The 22,391-nt window shown below is 39.1% G+C and overlaps 2 long non-coding RNA genes across 2 annotated transcripts in view; one reads left to right on the top strand and one right to left on the bottom strand.

Moving 5' to 3' along the window:
* Nucleotides 1-282: 282 nt before the first annotated feature.
* Nucleotides 283-21,959, top strand: LOC112678462 (uncharacterized). Its single transcript, XR_003147597.3, has 7 exons — nt 283-3,322; nt 10,975-11,597; nt 16,628-16,741; nt 17,796-17,938; nt 19,933-20,027; nt 20,940-20,991; nt 21,172-21,959. It is a non-coding gene; the product is annotated as an uncharacterized LOC112678462 (long non-coding RNA).
* LOC112678460 (uncharacterized) overlaps nt 20,454-22,391 on the bottom strand; it is a 35,864-nt gene continuing 33,926 nt past the window's right edge. Inside the window, exon 3 of the long non-coding RNA XR_003147595.3 lies at nt 20,454-20,735. This is a non-coding gene — a long non-coding RNA (uncharacterized LOC112678460). The remainder of the gene's footprint in view (nt 20,736-22,391) is intronic.

Genomic DNA, 22,391 nt, shown 5'->3' with positions numbered 1-22,391 from the left:
GCTCTTTTTCCCTGTGGTTACTACTCCTGCCCACACCCTGGTAAATAGGCCCTTCATTGATCTTTCTTCAAACACCTGTTTTGAGTGTGTCACCTGTTTCCTGTTGGGACTCTGAGGTACAGATCCACCCTCTATACTCCTTTATGGCAATTTTTTCTAGAAGATGCCATTCTCTGGCTAGTGATCAGGCTGATGATAAGCTAATAATAATATACCAATAACTATGATTTATTAAGCAGTTTTGACAATCTAGGTACCATGACAACAGTTTTTAGCATGTGTGATCTTATTTAAACACTGAAACTGCTGCCATCTGTTCACAGCCCCCTTTACAGATGCAGGACTCGAGACTGACAGAGGATAAGCAATTTCCCCAATGTCACACGCTGGAAGTGGTAGAGTTGGAATTTGAGCCCAGGACTGTGAAGGACTCACCTGTTAGACATCTAACCACAAGGACACATGTCCTCACTATCAGGCCAGATGGGTTGTCATGACTTCCTTTTTTTTTTTTTTTTTTTAATTTTTTATTTATTTATGATAGTCACAGAGAGAGAGAGGCAGAGACACAGGCAGAGGGAGAAGCAGGCTCCATGCACCGGGAGCCTGACGTGGGATTCGATCCTGGGTCTCCAGGATCACGCCCTGGGCCAAAGGCAGGCGCTAAACCACTGCGCCACCCAGGGATCCCTGTCATGACTTCCTAAACGCAGAGAGGGGACCAGGAAAAAGCACAACATGGTTTGTGATACTGCACTGATGATACTATTTTTGGGGTTTACATTTGGTGTTTGAGTCCCTTGGTTTATGAGGAATGCAAAGCAGCCAGCTTATTTCATCAGTGTCTTCCTGCAGAGCTCGAGTGCAGTGGGGACAAAACATTTGTGGCAGTGAGCAGGGATGGTAGGAGGACCAAACATGGACAATAAGTCCAAACACAAACTTCTTGCTCCTCATTCCATCAGGGAAAGGAGCATTTGTATGCCACCAGGGACTGACTTTTATGTTAAGATCTGTTCTGCCCAGTCATGGAAACATGCATGGGCCTTCAGTGAAGAGCTTTCTTCATGAGGGACTGAGTGATATCAGAAAACATGAGGAAAGTTCTCTGAGACCACTGTTGTGCTCTGTGTAACAAAACAGCTCCAACATTCCCCTCTCCTCTCCTCTCACATTGCAGCCACACTTCACTTTGGTCACCAAATGTAGGGAGGTTTCCTGCCACCAAGCAATTCTCTGCCACACCAGCTGGGTGTCCTACAACTTAACCTAATTCCGACACTGTCCACCCAGAGGTAATGTAGCTCCCAAGTTTTAGGGCTTAGGCCCACAAGACTGCTCTCTCCCCACTTCAGATGCCAATCAGAAGCAGCAAGTCCCAGGTCACCCACAACTTCTGCCTTACTTGGCTGCAAACCAGAGGTTCCCAAGATCCCCATCTTGAGTTTGATGAATTTGCTAGAGTGGCTCACAAAACTCAGGGAAACACTTACATTTAGCAGTTTATTAAAGCATGTAATAAAGGATACAGATGAGCAGCCAAATGAAGAGATGATGTAGGAGGAGGTCTAGGAGGGTCCTGAGTGCAGGAGGCTTTGTACTTGTGGAGTTGGGGTGTGTCACCTTCCAGATGTGGATGTGTTCACCAATCTGGAAGCTCTCTGAAGGCTATACTGTTGAGATTTGATGGAGGCTTCCTCACTTGGACATAATCAATTAACTCCATTTCTAGCCCCTCTCCCACTCTAAAGGATGGGGAACAGGGCTGGAAATCCCAAGCTTCCAATCATGGCTTGGTTTTCTGGTGGCCAGCCCCCATTCAGGAGTCATCCACGGCCCCACTCAGAGTCACTTCATTAGAATAAAAGATGCTCCTAGTACTCTTATCACTTAAGAAATGACAAGGGTTTTAGGAGCTCTGTGCCAGGAACCAAGGACAGAGGCCAATATACATATTTTCTATTATCTCCGATTCTCTCACCTACAGAATGCTGTCTCTCCTCAGGTAGAACGAATGATGGGTGGGGATTTGCCGGTGAGAAAGAGTGAAGCAGAAACACTATTTTTTGTTGATTTTCTTTTCAAGATGTTGGGGCTACTTAGGCTGGGAAGAATGTAAATGAAGATAACATAATTCTCAATCTTGCCTTGACCTCTTTAGCTTTGGCCAGTGCTTGGACAATGAACACATATCTGTAACTGTGATTCAAATAAATCCTTTCTAAATACCCACCCACCTGGGTGGCTCAGTTGGTTTAGTGTCATGTTCAGGTCATGATTCCCAGGTCCTAGGATGAGCCCTGAGTCGGGCTTCCTGCCTGGCAGGGAGCCTGCTTCTCCCTCCCCTTCTACCCCTCTCCCTTACTCAGGCATGATCTCTCTAAATAAATTAATTAATTAAATATTTTAAATAAATAAATAAATAAATAAATAAATAAATAAATAAATAAATACTTGCCCTTGAAATCCAATGATTCCCTCCTAAATCTAAGCGCCCCTTTCAGAGACAGCGCAAGGGGAACCACACAAATGCATAATTTGGTTTCTTCCACAGAACATCTGTCAAGTTTCTACCTTTGGCTCTTCTAGAGAAATTGGCGGGACATGTCAGAAAGATCCTAGAGTTCTGGAGCCAGTTCTGAACAGCTCGCCCATGGCTTCCTTTCCTGTTACCTTCATCTATTTTCTGGTCTGCCATATCAGAGGTGCCTCGTGAGCAAAAAGCAACTGGTTGAAGAGGATGGTTCCCCTACAAGCCTCAGGAGCCAGACGTCCAGAATTCTTTTACATGCCAGAGCTACATGGCTTCCTATTCTACTTTTGTAGGTCTTTAGTTTCTCTTCTGCCATCTCTTTGGCCTTGGGACTAAGAATGAGGCAAGGAAGGAGAAATATGGCTTTATCATCGTGGACTACTGTTCCATTTATTTACCATCTACAATGTGAATATGTGTGGTGTATCATGTTCACCAACCTTAAATCTTTTGAACCTAACATGAGCTTGGTTGAATGGACTATATTGAGGAGCCATTATTCCATAATTTTTTCTCTTGATTTTTTTCCCAAAAAGGACCTGGAGAGCATTGAGAGGTTCTGAAAGAAGACTTTCCCAAGAAATGAGTTTCTAACTTACTCTTCATCCATTTCAGAACATTTAAAAAATTTTCCCATTAGATCATAGGAGTGTTGTTTTCTTTCTTAGCTTCTCAGATTTCTGAGAAGAAATCTTCTGAGAGAAGAAAGTCTGAAAAATGGGAAGCCAGTGTCCTTTGAGTAGCAGCAAGAAGAAAGTAATTTTCTTCATGCCAGAGGGCAGCACTCTGGTAAGTAGTGACTCTTTCCTTGTCACACTGCTGCTCTGGGGGCAGCTTGCTCTAGTACCCTTAAATTATGTGCTTGAAGAGTAAATAAAATAAAATAAAACACAATAAAATAATAGAAATCTTCCATCCTGTGTCACTGTCAGTGTTGTTTAACCTCCGTAGAAGCAACTTCTTAAAAGTCCAAATACTTTCCAGTATTAGATTTTTTGGTAAAAATACTTTTTTTTAAAAGATTTTATTTATTTATTCATGAGAAAGAGAGAGAGAGAGAGAGAGAGAGGCAGAGACACAGAAAGAGGGAGAAGCAGGCTCCATGAAGGGAGCCTGACGTGGGACTCAATCCTGGGACTCCAGGATCACGCCCTGGGCCAAAGGCAGGCAGGCACTAAACCGCTGAGCCACCCGGGGATCCAAGGTAAAAATATTTCTGATGGCCTTGTCTTTTTTAAGAGATTGTCCTAACTAGAAGCACACCAAATCTTCTACTATAAATGTCTTGTAAAATGTGCAGTCCTTTGTTAGAAAGTTTTTGTTTGTTTTGTTTTGTCTTAAGCTCAAACACTCTTCTATCACTTTTACCAGAATCACTTGGGATGTACTTGTAAAAAATTCAGATTCCTGGTCCCACCTCGAATCTACTAAGTTGGAACATCTGAGTTGAAAGCCAAGGAATCTGCATTTCTCATATTTGAGAACCTTGGTTCTAAATCACATAGATGCTAATTCGTGAACAAAAAAAGTCTCAATCTGGACCTAGACCATTATTTCTCAACCCAGGTTGTATATTAGAATTGCCTGGAGTGTTTCAAATATAAGATGTCTGGGCCTTACCCACCACCAACAGAATTTTGGTAGAGGTAGGGTAGTGGTGGTAGGATTTTTTTTTTTTTTTTTTTAAGCTTCTAAGTGTTTCCAGTGTATAGCCACAATTAGAACTTCTGGTCTAAACCTAGAGCCCTAAGAATTGCCTTCAGGAGGTTTGTCAATATACTCACCAAAATGGCATAATATACAAAAATTGGAATGACTACCTGGCTCATGGTGAACTTCTCTTCTCAAGGACTCTTGATTCACAGTGTAGGGATCCTTGGCCAGAGTCCATTGATCCAGCTGAGATGTCAACCCATGCTGAGTTCACTAGTATCTTTGCCTTGGAAATATTTTTTGTTCTTAAAATCTTTTCATTTTTTTTCTTTTATTAGACTGTTTCTCAAAATAAATATCACTTTTTTCTTACAATAAAAATAACACATTAATAGAAGTAAATCTAGACAAAAGTTGTAAAGCAAAAATGAAAACTATCTCCTTCCAGAGTGAAATCTTATTAACATTTTGATGAGTGTATTTCAACATTTCTTTCTATGCGTATATAAAAAATGTGATCATATACATACTGTTTTGTCATCTTTTTTATTAAATGTAACATATCATGGGCATTTTTCTTTATCATGAATATTGATCTTCATGATTATTTTTAAATCAATATAGCAGCATTCATTGCATGGCTTTACCATGATGTATTTAATGAACTCCCTATTGAGAATTGAGAAAAGATACTTGGCATTTTTTCCCTGTTAGGAATAATGCTGTGATGGACATATTTGTACATTAAACTTTGTATGCTTTTCTGGTTATTTCCTTAGGATAAATTCAAGAAGTAAGATTGTTGGGTAAAGGGCACGCACATTAAAAAACTGATTATATATTACCAAAGTACCCCCTACGGCAACTGATCTTACTTCCACTGCTACTACCATAGCCTGGGAGTGTGTTGTTCCACGCATTACCAACACTAGTATTATCCATCTTAAAGTTTTGCCAAACTGTTAGGCAAAAATTATACTTATTATCATTTAATTACTTTGATTACTTAATCGGGTCTCAGAGAGAAAATTTCACTTGAGCCCTGGAAGCCACTAGAACTCAGTCCCACATTGGGGAAGAAACAAGTGACTGAGTTTATAAAGGCTAAGATGACATTCTGCTTATTACTATTATTTTTTAGGTGTCTGCTTTTGAGGTCTCACAGTGAAATTACTGGTTGTTTTTATTTTTAGTTCCCTTTTCGGTCACAAATATCTAAGTTAACTTGAGAAGAATTTGGAATAGTCTTGAAGAAGTTACTCACTGCCCTTCTGTCCCCCTCACCTCAGTGAGAAGTAGTGTGAAACAGGTCTGGCACTTCAGTTTACTAAATAGCTATGCCACTTTCCTTTGGTTATCATACTTCTGGCTTCAAAAAGTTTTTTTTTTTCTCAAAAACATTCTCTTGTTTATCCAGCAGTGGTTTTATTCCTCCCCCCCATTCCACTGTTTTTATTTTGTTTTAATTAAGATAATATTCACATACCACAAATTTAACCATTAACTGTTTTAGAGTGTACAATTAAGTGGCCTTCAGTTCATTCTAGTGTCATACACGTCTCCCATCTAGCTAGTTCCAGGACCCTTCCATCACCCCAAAAAGGAGCCCCGTATCTAGTCACTCTCCATTCCCTTATGTGTGCTGTGGCTCCTTTGTATACAATTAAGCTTGCACAAATGAGCTTAGGTATGGACAGTCAAAAGAAATGATCAAATATCAATCACATTTTTTGTGGGGTATGAGTCTCAGCCAGAAATGCAAATATCACCTTTTTGGATGGCTATTAAATGAAAAAAAGACAAAACAGAAAAGAAGTGCTGGTGAAGATGTGGTAAAGTAGGAACTCTTGGCACTGCTGGTAGGACTGTAAACTGGTGTAGCTACTCTGGGAAACACCATGATAGTTCCTTAAAAAATTAAAATTAAACACAGAAAAATTAAACACAGAATTTCCGTATGATCCAGCAAATCCATGTCTGGATATGTACTTCAAAGAATTGGAGGTCAGGATTTGAACAGGTATTTGTACAACCATGTTTAACCATGTTTATCTCAGCATCATTCACAATTGCCAAAAGGTGGAAGTGACCTAAGGGACCATCCATGGATAAATGACCAAACAAAATGTGATACATACCTACAATGGGATATTACTCAGCTTTAAAAATCAATGAAATTCTGACATATGCTGCAACATGAATGCACCTTGAAGACATGCTGCAACATGAATGCCCCTCGAAGACATGCTAAGTAAAATCAGTCAGTCATAGAAAGTATATAATTTGAGTTATAGAAAGTACCTAGAGTAAATAGTCAAATTCAGAGACAGAAAGAATAGTGGTTGTCAGGGGTCGGTGGGGAGGAGAGTGTGGGGAGTTACTGTTTAATGGGTAGAGGGTTTCAGTTTGGGAAAATGTAAAGAGTTCTAGAGGTGGGTGGTGATGGTGGTGGTTGCACAACAGGGTTAATGTTCTTAATAATACTGAATTGTACACTTAAAAATGGTGAAAATGGAAATAATGATTGCATCTTAAAATTTTTAAGTTTCTGATACTAAAAAATATTTTTTTAGCCACTTTTGGATACTACTAGAGCACCAATTAACTCATTATTTTGAAAACTGGTAAATAAAGGTTAAAAAATCCTGAAAAAAAAAAAGATATGTGTAGAGAGAAATTACATTTGCAGCCAGTTTGAAGGATCTTTCTTTTTGGCCTTCTTATTTTAGTATCTATATTCACTGAAAGCTGGTTATTACCTTGTGTGTGGGCCCCTTGCCAGCCTGACAGATGAGCTTGGGTATGGACACTCAAAAGAAAAATTATCAAATATCAAATGTGTTTCTTGTGAAGTATGAATCTCAGCCAGGAATGCAAAATTTCCCTTTTTTTCCTTTATCTGTAGCTCCAGTTGTGGAGGCACTATTATATTACTCTCTTATCAGAACTGGATCAAATCTGATTTGTTGAAAATGGAAGTTATGACACTAAAGTTAGAAATCCCTTAAGTTGAAATTTGAGTAGTACAAAATGTGATATTTTGGAAATACACATAAAATATGTATTTCCTTCTAGGTTTTGTCTCTGTTTGCTATAGAACTTTAAAAAAAAATTGTTAACTGGAGGGTGGCTCCAGTTCTTGGTTTTGTTCTTGATTTTGGCTCAGATCATCTCTGCACTGGGTGTGGAGCCTGCTTAAAATTCTCTCCCTCTGCCCCTCCCCTCTGCTTGCACATATGCACATGGGTGGTAGCCCTCTCTCTCTCTAAAAAAAAATTGTTAACCAGATTCTTCTCCATGGACCAAAACATCTCAAACAGTAAATAGCAGCTCTTTATATTTTAATGTCTATTTTATTAATATTATAATTTATTTAAACATTTCTTCAAACATTAAGCATAAATGATTAATATTCCTCAAAGTATTTACGTGCTACCTAAGATGAATATATCAAAACTTACACATTTAACAAATTAAGTTACCCAAATGCTTAAGCATTGATTGCACACTTATTTAATCAAACTCTTCTAAACATTAAATAAAATCATGAATCTCTATCAAATGCTTCAGATAACTAGCAGGAAAGAGTGCACAGGAAGATAGTGATAATTACGAAACAAATCATACTTGCTAGTACAAGTTACAAATACGCTAATGCCATGGATTGATTTATTGATTGATTGCTTGATTTTCTGGGGTTGCCTTCCTAAAGCTGCAGAGAGTTTCACCAGGGCTGAGAGGGAAAAGGACAGCTTCCCAGACTAGCTGAGGTTGCCGAATCTGGTTGTCAAGCAACTGATTCCTGGTCAAGACCTAGCCTCCATTGTGCTGTGTAAAACTTTTAAATGTGAGCCACTGTAAAAAGACTGAGTTCCTTTTTATATTTCACTTTCCCTTTTACATTAATGAGTTTTAAATCCATGTCTTTCAGGAGACTTTTAGTTCTTCAAGCTTCATGTATTTCCAAGAAATGATACATTCTTTAGCTTATCCTGCCATTAAGACCTAATTTCTTAGTATTACTGGAAAATGATGGGTTGTATGCATTATATTTAATAAGGTCATTTGTAGTTTTTGGCTACAAGTGGATGAGGGATCATTCCATCTTTGGGACATTTGGCTAACAGATCATCTGGGAACAATTACATATCACCACTAGTATTGATGACCTGACTGATCTCACATTTACCTAAGGTTCTGTTCACTTATTAGAATATCTTTTTTTCCTCATATAGGATAATTTCTATTTTTATCTTTTAAAAAAATCTGACAAAAAAAGTCTGACACCCTCAATTTGCTCTTAAGCTCATCCAATGGATTTTTATTTTCAAGTATTATACTTTCCAGTCATAGAATTTCCATTTGTTTTTTTTTTTATGATGTCTATTTCTCTGCTGAGATTTTTCTCTCTTTGCATTAATTATGAGCATATTTTCCTTTATGCCTACAGGCATAGTCATAGTAGTCACTTAAAAATCTTTGTCTACTAATTCCAACCTCTAGATTACCTCACAGTATCTGCCGGTTGTCTTCTATAGATAGGTCATGTTTCTCTGTTTCTTTGCTATGTCACATAATTTTGGAATGTGTTCAGAATATTGTGAGTGATACACTACATAGATTCTGGACTCTGCTATGTTATAGCAAAAAGCATTGATGTTTGGTTTGGGCAAGGTGATACCTTGCTGAACTCAAACTGCAAACTCTGTCTTCCCTGCTTCACTCTGGCCTGGAGCTGGGCTCTGCGTGATTCAGCAGTTAGTGAGGGGTCTGGGCTGTGTTTATACACAGAACTTGGTTCTTTGGCCCTCTTGTTTCTGAGATTATTCTCTTCATTTTCTAACTGCTAGTTCGGCCCAATCTCAGTTCTCTTACTCTTCCAGCCAATAAAACTTAAAAAAAAAAAAAAAAAAAAAAATCCCAGGTTTAGCCACATGGAACAGACTGGGACCTCCCCCAACATTAAAAAAAAAAAAAAAAAATAGACAACTCACCCAGTGCCTTCCCTTCTTCCTGTGTCCATCTCCTTCTAGTATCTTCCTGCTTTTGTTTGTTCTTTAGTATCTTTAGGTAATTGTTTTAATATTTTATTCAGAGTTTTTAATTGTTACTTGTGGGAAGATTGGTCCAACAGGAACTACCCAGCCATTGCCAGAACATCTTTTTAAGGTCAACGATTCAGCTTAAATTTTCTAATTTATCATAGAATATATTGCTCTCCTTACTATTTTCTTTTTTTTTTTTTTTTTACAATATGACGTCTTGGCCATTAAATGTTTTACTGCATCATAGAAATGATTGCAAGGGAAAAGTTTCCTCTAAACAAGGAGTGCCAAAAAGGTTGGCTAAGTCTTGTATAAATGTAAGCCTATATTATTTTTCAGGAGTTTATGATGGAATGATCTATGTAGACTCTGATTCCACCTGATAGCAATTGTATGGTTAGAGCAAGAGTTTTAACATCTCAAAGTTTGTTTTTCTTTTTATCAAAGGAAGATTGTGATTCACTGACCTCTGTTTCCAAAGCTGAGATTATAATTAAGTGATATGCTACACTTTAAAGTATCTTAGGATGAAAGCAATTCTAATTATTTCCTTTACTTGGTGTCAACTAATATTCTGGGTGTTAAGATGGGGATTGAAAACATAATGGCTTTAGCTCAAACCCTTCACCTCCCATCCTTCTTCTGTTGCAGTTAGCAGACTGGAGAGGGCAATACTACCAGGGAGGTCTGGTGGTTAGCCACTTAGGCCAGGCCTCACCACATGGCAGGATCATATGATGATGTTCCAGCATCTGACCCTCAATCTCACACTCATTTTAGTTTTACTAGTGTTCCAGAACTGATCAGACTAATAATTGATCTAACCAATCTCACAGAAGTCTAGCATGCACACTAGAAAGCTAATTTATTAATCTGCCACAGTAACCAGAATACTTGTGTCTGATGTGCAGGGTGCTGGGCATTAGAGTAATGTAAGCTAAATGTAAGCTAAATTAATAACCTACAGGTTTTCTTGATACAGAAACAGGGCAAAGAGACATGGGTAATGACTACAGTAACAATAAAAACATCTGCCATTCCGGGTGCTTTATATTCTTTTTGGTTATTTTTACAACTCCAAATAAGCTAAAATATTCACTTATATCAGAAATTCATCATCTTACTTTGAACATAAAAAAGGCACAACTTAAAGTAGTAGAAAACCAGTTTCTCCTATATCTGGTTAATAAATGTTGGATAAGATGTAAAGAATATCAGCTTGAGGAGAGCAACATTATTACCCTTAGCAGGCAGGGCTCATGGTCTCAACCCAGGGAATGTATATGCTCATTTTACCCAAGAGTCTTGAGGACACACACTAATCCAACCGAGCAAGGTTTGGGCATAATATCGAGGAGGCTGGACTAGAATATTAGTGTAACAGATTAATTATACTGATCATAACCAGGTAAGCAGGATACGGAAAAGGGATAGTGAGCATGGAGCCTAGGTAATAAGGGAATTTGAGAATGAAAATTTGCAGGTCTTTATCCCGGACCATCAAATGTCCAGACATTGAATCTGCAGAAGGAAATAGGCCTATCATTAGAGAGCCATGTTTTTTATAGGGCCAAGGTGGTTCATTTGGTTTCACTCTAGTCAGAAAAGTGGCTCCTATGTTTCCAGGATTTGATCTTAAGCACATTTAAATTCTCTAGTTTTTAGTGTCTTCAAAACTGAAAAAGATAAATTATAATATCTTAATTTGGAGTTCTCTTTTTCCACTCTGTTGCTTTCTTTCAGAGCTGGACAGCCTAAGTGACCCAACTCACTCGGAGTAGAAGTCCCACTAAAATAATGATACTTATGGTGATGGTAACGTTTTCTGAGCTCAACAAATGCCTATCACTGCTCTATGTGCATTTTTTATCCTCATCAATCAGCTATTGTTATCTTCAATCTTTACAAATAAGGAAGTAGAGCGCTGAGAGGGTAAGAGATTTGCCTCAGGTCACACAGTTTATAAATGGCTGACATTGGAATCAAACCCCGGCCTTCTACCAACGCACTGAATTGCCTGTTGGTTAAAATTACTAACTGTTAAGGCTGAATTGTGTCTCCTCAAAATTCAGGTGACCCCAGGACCTCAGAAAATGACTGCATTTGGAGATAGGGCCTTTGAAGAGGTGACTGAGTTAAGATGAGGCTGTTAGAATGAGTCCTAACCGCATCTGCCTGGGGTCCCTGTAAGAGGAACACGAGAGCTGAGCCCACACAGAGACAGAGAGGCCACGTGAGGATGCAACGGGAAGGAGGCTGTCCACACGCTGAAGAGTGAGGCCTCGGGAGACATCAGCTTAGCCAGCACCTGGAGCTTCTAGAACATGGGAAAAATACATCCTCTTGTTCAAACCATCGAATCTAAGGTATTTTGTTACAGCAAGGACTGCCAAGCTAACACATTAATCGTGTTCAAAGTAATTTTAAAGTTCTTCTCCCTGATTTCATTTATCATTTATTCTTCCTTTCTCTTTGTCCCCCCTTCCTTCCTTTCTCTCCTCCTCTACTTCTTTTTCTCTTGCTCCTTTTCCCTCTCCTTCTCCTCCTTCTCCCCTTTTTCTTCCTCTCCCTCCTTCTCCCTCCCGGTCTCTCTTCTTTCCATCTTTCTGAATGAGAAGGCTTCTTAATCATCATGTGAAAGGGTTGACATTTATATAGAAAAAGGAGTCACTGGTCCTAGGTGGAAGCCCCAGCCCATGCATGATTGATTACAGCATTCTGGCATTCCTGAGGTCTTTGCTGACTTTTGGCCTCTCCTGGCTGGTCGGCCTCAGGGCCTCCCCATGAGCTTCGTGGCCCCAAGTGGTGAGCATGTGCACATGGCGCTGAGCCTCAGTGAGGATGGACCAGCTCTCAGCTCTTCTCCAGGGTTCTGTGTACTTTGGAGGATGTGGGGCAGGTTTATATTCTGCCGTCTAGGGATCCTGAGATGGCCCAAGACCACACTTGTGAATTAGTCTAGTGATGCTTGCTGTGCCCCCTAGAAATTAGCTCAGGGTAGCTGACTGGCTGACTGCTTGCTTAATGGGGCTGTGATTAACAATGTCCCAAGGAGCTATCTTTTTCTCATTTAAATCCTCAGTGCCCAGCTGTTTTAATAAAGGCTTTATTATTTAGGTATGGTGAGGCCAACAGATCACCATGATTGCCACTGGAAAGATAGTTTGTGACTCACAAGTCCCAGGAGAAAAGAGCACATGGTTCTGTGCAGGGACACACAGGGAAGCACTGGAATTGATCCAGAGGCAGAGGAGCAGGAGGGAAACCAGGGATCAGAGCCTTTATTGTGCTTTCTACAGGGAGGAACGCAGGGAGGCACGCAGGGTAAGTAGGTTTAGGATTGGCTGACTTGAGTCATTTCAGTGGGCTCTGGGGTACAGGGGCTGCCCCTAGTTCTCTGATACCACTGTGGGAGATTGGCTCAGAGCTGGAGAGCTGTTGAAGTATGGGCTCTAAATTGGTTGGTTTGCTTTGAAAAGTACCCTGGAAGGCAGGGAGTCTCTAGGAACTGTATTAAAATGGGAGGGGCAGTCCCTCCAGTGTCAGGAAGGCCCCAAAGCATCAGAAACAGGAAATAAATTTCTGTTCATGTCTTCTGCCCATTTCATGATTGGATTTTTTTGTTTCTTGGGTGTTGAGTTTGGTAAGTTCTTTATAGATCTAGGATACTAGCCCTTTATCAGATATGTCATTTGCAAATATCTTCTCCCATTCTGTAGGTTGTCTTTTAGTTTTGTTGACTGTTTCTTTTGCTGCACAGAAGCTTTTTATACTGATTAAGACCCCAAAGATACAGATGTAGTGAAACGCCAGGGCACCTGCACCCCAATGTTCATTGCAGCAATGTCCACAATACCCAAACTGTGGAAGAAGCCACAATGTCCTTCAACAGATGAATGGATAAAGAAGATGTAGTGTATGCATATACAATGGAGTATTAGTCATTAGAAATGACGAATACCCACCATTTGCTTTGACATGGATGGAACTGGAGGGTAGTAGGCTGAGTGAAATAAGTCAATCGGAGAAGGACAATCATCATGTGCTTTCAATCATACGAGGAATATAAGAAATAATGAAAGGGATTATAAGGGAAAGGAGGGGAACTGAGTGGGAAAAATTAGAGAGGGAGACAAACCATGAGAGACTCCTAACTCTGGGAAATGAACAAAGGGTTGCGGAAGGGGCGGTGGGTGGGGGGATGGGGTGACTGGGTGACAGGCACTGTGGAGGGCACTTGGTGGGATGAGCACTGGGTATTATACTATATGTTGGCAAATTGAATTGAAATTAAAACAATGCCAAAAAAAAAAAAAAAAAAAGAAAAGGGAAACAGGAAATAAGAGAAGTGGTTAATACACCGGCATAAAGTTATGCTCTCTAACAACATTGTGGGCATCTCCTACAGTAAAGCACTGGGCCACAGTCGCAAACAGGCAAGATAACACGCATGCTTGTATCAAGTGGGATTGACAGCGCACCAGAAACCCTTGCGTTTCCTTTACTACAGATCTCAACATCTTTACTATTTTCACAAGGTTTTTTGGGGATCAGCGAGTGAAAGAGAGGTGGCAAGGGATGGTTTCCTTGTAACTTCCAGGCCCGCGTGTGCCTGTGCAGAGGGCACTCTGTGCCCTTGCCTTCCCCACAGGGCAGGCCATATGGGTCTATGCCCCATGTGAGGGGAGAGGACCATGTGTATGCTGGGTAGGCTGCTAAGTGCTCTATTAATTAATATTATTCAAAAGCGGAATGAATTTTCTTGAGTCACAGAAAGTATTCAGAGAGTAATCACTGGTTGTAGGTGTTGTCACCTACAACCATTAAGTGGATAGTTAGACTTGCTCACTTCAAAGATACTTTCTTATTTATTTTAAATTTATTTAAACGAAAAAGTATTTTTTATAGTTAAAAACAAAATTTTCAATTTTTTTTGGTCCTAAGTTTTCTCATATATAAGATAGTATATGCCTCACAGGGTTTTATTAGTATATCATTATTTTTTCTATTACAAAAATATGAATGACTAGATTATTTTTCTTTAATCACATTGATAATATTTCTTTGGGAAAAAAGCATAAATCTGTGTGAATACACAGGATAAATCTGGTTTCTACCCTGAAGCTAATGTTAAAGACAAGATGGTTAGCCTCTTCCTACTTATTCCCCATCTTTGGATAGATAGCTTGGCCTGAATGGTCAGTATGGTCATATCAGTTAGCTCTTTGTCCTGTAAATGTGACGAGTGAGATTGGGGGTAGTGCAGGAGGTAGATGAGGGGCTTTCCAATTTTGTTGCTGACTTCTGTAAGTGTGAAGATCTTAAAACTGAGCCTTAATTTCTTTGAGGAGTTTGTCTTCCTCTTTTCAACAAATTGTGGACAACTTAAATTGGCTTTATCAGTTCCATAGCTGGAGAATATTATAAATATTTCCCCTCCAAATTTTTGGCTCGACATGGACTCTCTGTTAGCTTGAAAATAAACAAGAGACAGACAAAACAAAGCCCTAAACTGACCAGGTTATGAATTGTCATATGAAATAGAATTTGGAAGTGGTCATCACTGATTTTATTTAAATCTATCACTTCTCCCAAATAAAATATAATAAATTTCGTCTGAGAGGCTCTAAGTTTGGGCATCTGAAATACATTGATGGCAAAATGATGGGCCAAGTTACCTGTTCATAAATTTTGTCAGTGAGATTGGAGAAGCATAGAATTTTTTATTGACACTCTAAAGTCTTCCTTGTTCTAGTTTTATAATTCAGGGAAACAAAGTGTCCTGAGCTTTGCACACACCTCCTTCATTTCATCTGATAATGCATCCTCATTTATATAATTAATTAGACACTAAAGTTAATTAAAATACCTGATGAATACTTCCTGCCACCGGAGCTCCTTATGGTCTGTTATAATTGATGGCTATTTTGTTTGTTCATAATAACTCTGTTGGAGTGTCCTCTCTGGTTGGACTCAGGGTAATTTTTCTAGGTTAGATTTAGATCTTTATAAGACAACTTTTTTCCTGGATAAATCTCACATGGAAGAATAGCCAAAGAAAGCAAGTTAAAACAAGTGCTTTTGTGGCTAGACCCCAACTTTCTGGCCTTTCTCCTTCTTATGATTCCACTTAGGAACACACTGGTCTCGTCCATATTTAATTGGGAAAATTCTTTACTCTCCTAAACTACTGACCCATTTGGGACATTCAATCTGAAGATAGCAATTTTTCCTTGACAAATTACTAGTTTCATTTCTCAGTTAATAAATAGCCTTTGAGAACTTATTTAATTTGTGATTGGTGTTGTAGAAAAATAGGTAAAGGACTAGATTCATAATCTTTGCCTTTGAGTTTGGACAGGAACTCATTAGTATTAAGTCACACAAACTGACTATATATTTTAGTTGCTGATGTGTACATATAACTTGAAAATTAACACTATTGTGAGATCCAAAACTAGCTGGAAGGGGAGTCTACTGAGGAGTTATATCAGTATAAGTAATTTAAAAGAGGAATATATTTTGCTTTTCTTTTATACCCCTTATGAAATATGTACATTCATGATTTGAAACACTTTCAGATGCATTAGGACTCTAAGGTCCTATTTGCCAAAGATATAGGTTTATAGTCACAAGTAGAAATAGTTTCAAGAGTTGTCCTCCTCTATAAATACTGTTAGAAAGAATTGTTTAAAACCAACTATCAATACTTACAGGAAATGCCTTTCAAAATTTAATTGGCTGATCATCAACCATTATGTGTAGTTGGATAACTCATTTACATATCCAGGAGTACATTTTTCAACTAATTTTGCCCTGAGGCTTTACCAAGACACTGCTTAAAATTAATTGTTTCATGAGTGTATCATTGAGAAATTTTTGTTTATTTATTTTAAATATTTTATTTATTTATTATTCATGAGAGATAGAGAGAGAGAGAGGCAGAGACACAGGCAGAGGGAGAAGCAGGCTCCATGCAGGGAGCCCGACATGGGACTAGATCCCGGTCTCCAGGATCAAGCCCGGCGGAAAGCGGCGCTAAACCACTGAGCCACCCGGGCTGCCCTCATTGAGAAATTTTTAATAGTGAAATAGAGAAGCTTGTATTTTTCTAGACCAAAATGATATCAGGGATGTTCTCCAGTGTAGAATTTGGGGACTTGGACTTGAAACAGGCACAGGGCTCTGTTTTGAAGAAATGTTGACCTTAACTTGGAAATGTTCCTCCTTGTCAATCTGCTAGCCCAATGTGAGTCTGATTATGGTTTTCATTATTTATAAGATGACTCAAATCTTTTAAAAATATATAGTTCTTATTAAAGCTTGTAGCAAGAATATGTACTCCGGGCTCTCCTTAGCAAATATAGCCTTGAACATAACCCACTTCCCTTTACAGGTCCATGTTAGGCAGAAAGAGGGATTGATTCTCAAGGAGCTATAGTTCGTCCATCCTTCTTAGATCTGTATTTCTCACAGTGAAATGGAATCACTGAGGAGCTCCTTAAAAATGGTAAGGCCCTGGTCCTGAATCTGGATCTCTGTAAAGGGACAAAAAACCTGCAGTAAACCAGCAGCATTACACTCTGTTTGCATTGAGACCCCACACACTCCACAGCTAAATCTATCTGGGACCAAGCCAGATCTGAGAAGCATTTGTACCGAATTGTGTTCTGGCATAAAGCCCTCAGAGACCTTGGGAGAAGCAGTCATGTAGGGAAAGCATCCAGTTTTTTGAGGAGCCATGGCTATTATATGAACCCTCTACCCTCTACTATCAGTGTGATGGGCCCCTGCCTAGAGTGGGAGAACTGGGAAATCTTAACTCCCCTCTTTGGCCGAGACTTCACTTTTTACTCCCCATTGGATCCCAAAAGTCTCCAGTATGTCTTTTAGTCTAATCATTAAATAGAAATGCAGTATTACCATAATTATTGTAGGGATATTCTTCAGGATGCTATCCACTGTGTCACTTGATGCCTGGTACCTCCACTCAGTGTCACCTGGGATAATTTCCCTTAGTTCTTGCTGCTACTGAAAACTATAACCTCTTAGGTAAATAATATTTGTTTTGTCTTTTGGAGAATGTGAATGTTGCCAACTGCTCATGTTTTTGGCTTTTGTTTTGGTAACTGGGCAAATTCAGCATTAAACATGTGGGCCACTTTTAATAATGAACTGTGCAGGCCATTATGGCACATATTTCTGTACGCTGACTTTTCTGCTTATCTGTGTATGTGACACCACTTGCCCTCTGCCATGGTTTTTTAATCTTTGGGGTAAAAATCTTGTAATTGCTCTATGTATATTTTTTGATTCTTTAAATCCTTAAGGAATGAAGATATAGATTCAATAATAAACAAAACAATTACAGTAATCCTCCATTATCCACAGGTGATACATTCCAAGACCCTCCAGCATATGCATGAAATCATGGACAGTATTGAACTCTATATATATTATGTTTTTTCCTATACATATATACATACCCATGATAAGTTTAATTTATAAATGAATAACAATCTCTCTTTCTCAAAATATCTTGCACTATACTCACCCTTCTTGAGATGATGCAAGATGATAAAATGTCCACGTGATGAGATGAAGTGAAGTGAATGACATAGGCACTGTGACAGAGCTTTAGGTTACTCTTGACCTTCTGATATGACAGAAGAAAGATCATCTGCTTCTAGACCACGGTTGACCACAGGTAACTGATAAGAGGAGACTGCTGTAATATGTAAAACATTAAATTTTTTTAAAGGATTTTATTTATTTAAAGAAAGAGAGAGAGAGCATGTGCTTGTGCACATGATGGAGCAGAGGAAGAAGGAGAGGGAAAAAAAATCTCTAGTAGACTCCCTGCTGAGCAAGGAGATGGATGAGGGACTCGATCTCAGGACGCTGAGATCACGACCTGAGCTGAAATCAAGAATTGGATGCTTAACTGACTGAGTCACCCAGGCTTAGGTTTTTGTTTTTATTGTGTCTTGCATATAAGACATTTCATAAAAAATCTGCTAAATGAATAAGTGGTGAGTTCTAGAAGGTATGTAAAGGAAATCTGGACATATGCTATTTTTGCAGAGAATACAAGAATAAAACTAACAGTTAATAATAGTAATAATAGCCAATAGCAGTTGTGAGCTATGTGCTATAGACATGATCTTGCTTGATCGTCACAAGAGATAAACGAGATAGGTATAACTAGTACATATAAGGACAGTGAGCCATAGGGCAATGATTTTCCCAGGTCACCAGAGGGTAAGTGACAGAGCAGGACGTTTTGGGTATGTTTTCTTGCCAACCTTTGGTTTAGTGGCTACAGGACTTTGGTTGAACCCAGTGGTTGCAGACCTTGACTTCTCCCCACTTTGTTCCAGGTGTTAATTTGTCCTAACTAACTTAGACTTTAGATGAGGTTGTCTTGTTCTCTGAGATCAAGGCAAGATTAATATAAACTCTTGCTTCACCTCCTGGACAAAATCCAACATCTTCCCCCAAATCTTTGCAGATTCCCAGAGGCTTTTATACCCACAGTCAATTCTGGCTCAAAGTTGCTGCTTTGATGCCGTTCTCAAACTTCTCTGGGTCTCTCCCCTTCAGCTATTCTCTTCTCTCTGTTCTGTGCTGTTGCAAAGTAGAATTTGGTTTCTTTGGCTGGTTTCAACAAGCCCCCTATCGTGATACACTTGTGTCTGGCAGATTTTAGGAAGGTTTGAGGAGACAAACATCATTTAGAGACAAAATCCGAAAGCATTTAATATTGATCATTGGACGCTCCTCTTCTTTTATGTTCCTTAGCTAGCTTGCCATAGGAGATTGCTCGTTTGTCAGTTTCTCCAGCAGGTGTCAGGCTTGGGGCTCAGCACTTCTCTCTTCCCTCTACCCAGTAGCTATCCAGCCTAGACAGCTGGAGTTGGAGGTGTGGGTGTGTAGAAGGCGTTCTATGGTGTGTGGGCGTGGAGAGCTTTACGGTGGCCCATTTCAAGGCCATCAACTCTTAGACCAGTTGATTTGCCTGAAAAGGTCCTCATAGTTTAGATGTTTTCTCACTTCTTCTTTGCCACCTCCCCTTTTGTAAGGATCCCCTTTCTTGCTTTCCAGAGGAATAACATATCTCTCCCCCCATCCCAAATTTTATTATAGTACATTGCTTTCAAGTGTTAAAATCTTTGCACAAGGGAACCATTTGAAATATTGATGTGTCTAAGAGAGTGATAGATTCTAGTGAGTGGTTAGCTATTCCTTTATAGCTTGGGTGGTTTCCAGTTCTTGGCTTATAGCAAATTTGAAGGAGAACTTGATTGAGTTGTCAGCTGATAGATCATTTAAAAATACATTTTGAGGATACATAACTATGCTAATTTGGGGAAATATAACTCAGGGAGAATCCAGCAGTTGAGTGATGTTGCTATACTAAAATGCCTTCACTACCATCTACTTATTTAGGTGAGTAAAGCTTTTTCAGCATTTTCATCTATAAAAAAAGACAAGTCATGGTGAAATTAGTGCTGTGTCCTGGGTCTTTTTGGCAATAAGTGTAGTCATCTAAGGATATAGGAACTCAAAAAAAGAACTGTACCAAATATGTAAAGCTAAACATTTCCAATTTTTCTTTTACTTTTCATGTAATATACAGGCATGCCCTGTTTTATTCCATTTTGCTTTATTGCTCTTTGCACGTATTGTGTTTTTTCACAGATTGAAGGTTTGTGGCAAACCTGCATTAAAACAAGTCTACAGACCTCATTTCTCCAACAGCATTTGCTCACGTCATGTCTTTATGTCACATTCTGGTAATTCCCACAATATTTTAAACTTTTCATTATTATCAGATTTTTAATGGGGGTTTGTGACTAGTGACTATGACTCACTGAAAGCTTAGATGATGGCTCACCTTTTTATTTGGCAATAAAGTATTTTTAAATTAAGGTATGTACTTTTTATTTTAAGACATAATGCTATTACACACTTAATAGACTATGATTTGGGGTGAACACAACTTTTATAGGCACTGGGATGCCACAAAATTCACTGGACTCACTTTATTGTGATATGTATTTTATAACAGTGGTTTAGCCAAACTTCAATGTGTCTAATTAGAGGAAATCCGATCATTTTCCTCAGTGGTGTACGCTTAATAATGGTAATGATAAGTCAACCCACGCACTGAAAAAAAAATGTAGAACTTTAGATTCATTGGAAATAAGCGAGCAACCAAATTCAAGTATTAACTTTCATTTATTTATGGTAATCCATAATAAGGCTTTCAAATATGAAATTTGAATAAAACACTATGGAAGAATTGAAATGGAAATCCAAGCTTTAGGAAAAAACATAAACAATAAGAAAGGATAAGATAAACAGAAATGTAAAAAGAAATAAGTAAATTCTACTACTTTCTTCCTGTAAACTCAGTAGATTATCTTGAACAGGCTCTAGTGCAAATGTGGCCAAACCACTTTGGAAGATCTGGCTATCATCCAGTGGGCAGGGCGCTTCTCCTGTGTACAAGAGGATGGGAGACAGTATGAGGATGATTGATGATTATATTCCTGCACGAGTCATTGCCATGGTTTGGGTGTTCTGTATACACTGACCTTAGAGTTATTACTCAGTTTTTTTTTCAATGTAGTTACTCTTCACTGAAAAACAAAAATGCTTTCTGAGTACTAACCAATAAAACTAATCTTATCTCTTCTTCCCAGATGGTGCAATAAAGACCTAAAAATATCAAAGAAGTTTTCTGAAACATTACAAGTAAGTGGAAAAGAGGAATAGAGGACTTCAAGTCCTCATTCTAGGATTAGTAGACTGCAATTTGTGGCCGCAGGTGTGAGGTGAGGTACATAACTTGAAGATTATGGCAGTATGGTGGCTTATGGTGACTTGTTAAAGTAGACTGATGAATAACAAGCTCTTTCTTTTGACATTTTCTAGAATGGCCTTTTGAAATGGACCCGATGAAGTTTGTCCCTGCCAGGTCTCCTGTACCCTTTGCCCAGTGCTCCCATGCCTGTCAAATATGTCAAAAACAGAGGGGATTTTCATCAATTGTGTTGGCTCCTTCCTTCACTTCCTGGAACTCATGTGAGGTGAACATGTCAGCACCATAGAGGAAGCCACAGGAACAGGAGAGGAGAGGGGAGCAATGGCAACCCCTAGTCAGGGAAGGCACTTCTGTGGGGACATGTTCTTGTCAGATTCAGATTCAGAAAAATGCCTTGCCCTTGTCTAGGTCCCTCATGAAACCCCGAGGACACAAGCACCTGTAAATTTGGGGGCTGGCGGCTTCCATTGCCGCCCGTTTGAGACAAGAGGGAATCTTTGAGTTTGAGGGGGCTGGAGTGGGAAATGAAGGTCTGGGTAACGGACGCGATCTCTAGTTTTTCCCCTTGCAATGTTAGTTCACATATCATAAAATCCACTCTTTAAAAGTATGCAATTCAGTGGTTTTTAATGTATTCTGAATTGTGTGACTGTCACCACAGTCTAATTCCAGAACATTTTCATCACCTTGGAAGGAAATCTCATGCCCATTAGCAGTCATCCCCCAATCTTCCCTCCAGCCCCTGGCAATCATTTTTATCTCTATGGACTTGTCTACTTTGTCTGTTTTGGGCATTTCAAATGAATGACTTTTATTTGAATGTGACTTTTTTGTGATTATAACATTCCCAAGGTTCTTCCACGTTGTGGCATCTATCAGCACTTTGTTCTTTTTTTTTTTTTTTAAAACTATTTACTTATGAGAGACACAGAGGGAGAGGCAGAGACATAGGCAGAGGGAGAAGCAGGCCCCATGTAGGAATCTGATGTGGGACTCGATTGCAGGACCTCAGGATCACGACATGAGCCAAAGGCAGATGCTCAACCACTGAGCCTTGCAGACAACTCTACTTTGTTCTCTTTAATGGCTAATATTCCATTGTATGTCTATACTACAATTTGTTCATCTCTCCATCAGTTGATGGGCATTTGGGTTGTTTCCATGTTTTGGTTATCACAAATAATGCTGCTATGAACCCTGGCAGAAAAGTTAATAGTTTTTTAAAGTACATGTAATTGAGAGCTCATTTTAGTTGAACAAATGCTGACAGGCTTGTCAAGAGTCCTTGATACCATACCTTACATTAGTCTGGCTAGTCCAAAAGCCATGG

Source organism: Canis lupus, chromosome 29, assembly GCF_003254725.2.
Source record: "Canis lupus dingo isolate Sandy chromosome 29, ASM325472v2, whole genome shotgun sequence".
NCBI lineage: Eukaryota > Metazoa > Chordata > Mammalia > Carnivora > Canidae > Canis > Canis lupus.
This window is presented reverse-complemented; position numbering and strand designations above follow the sequence as displayed.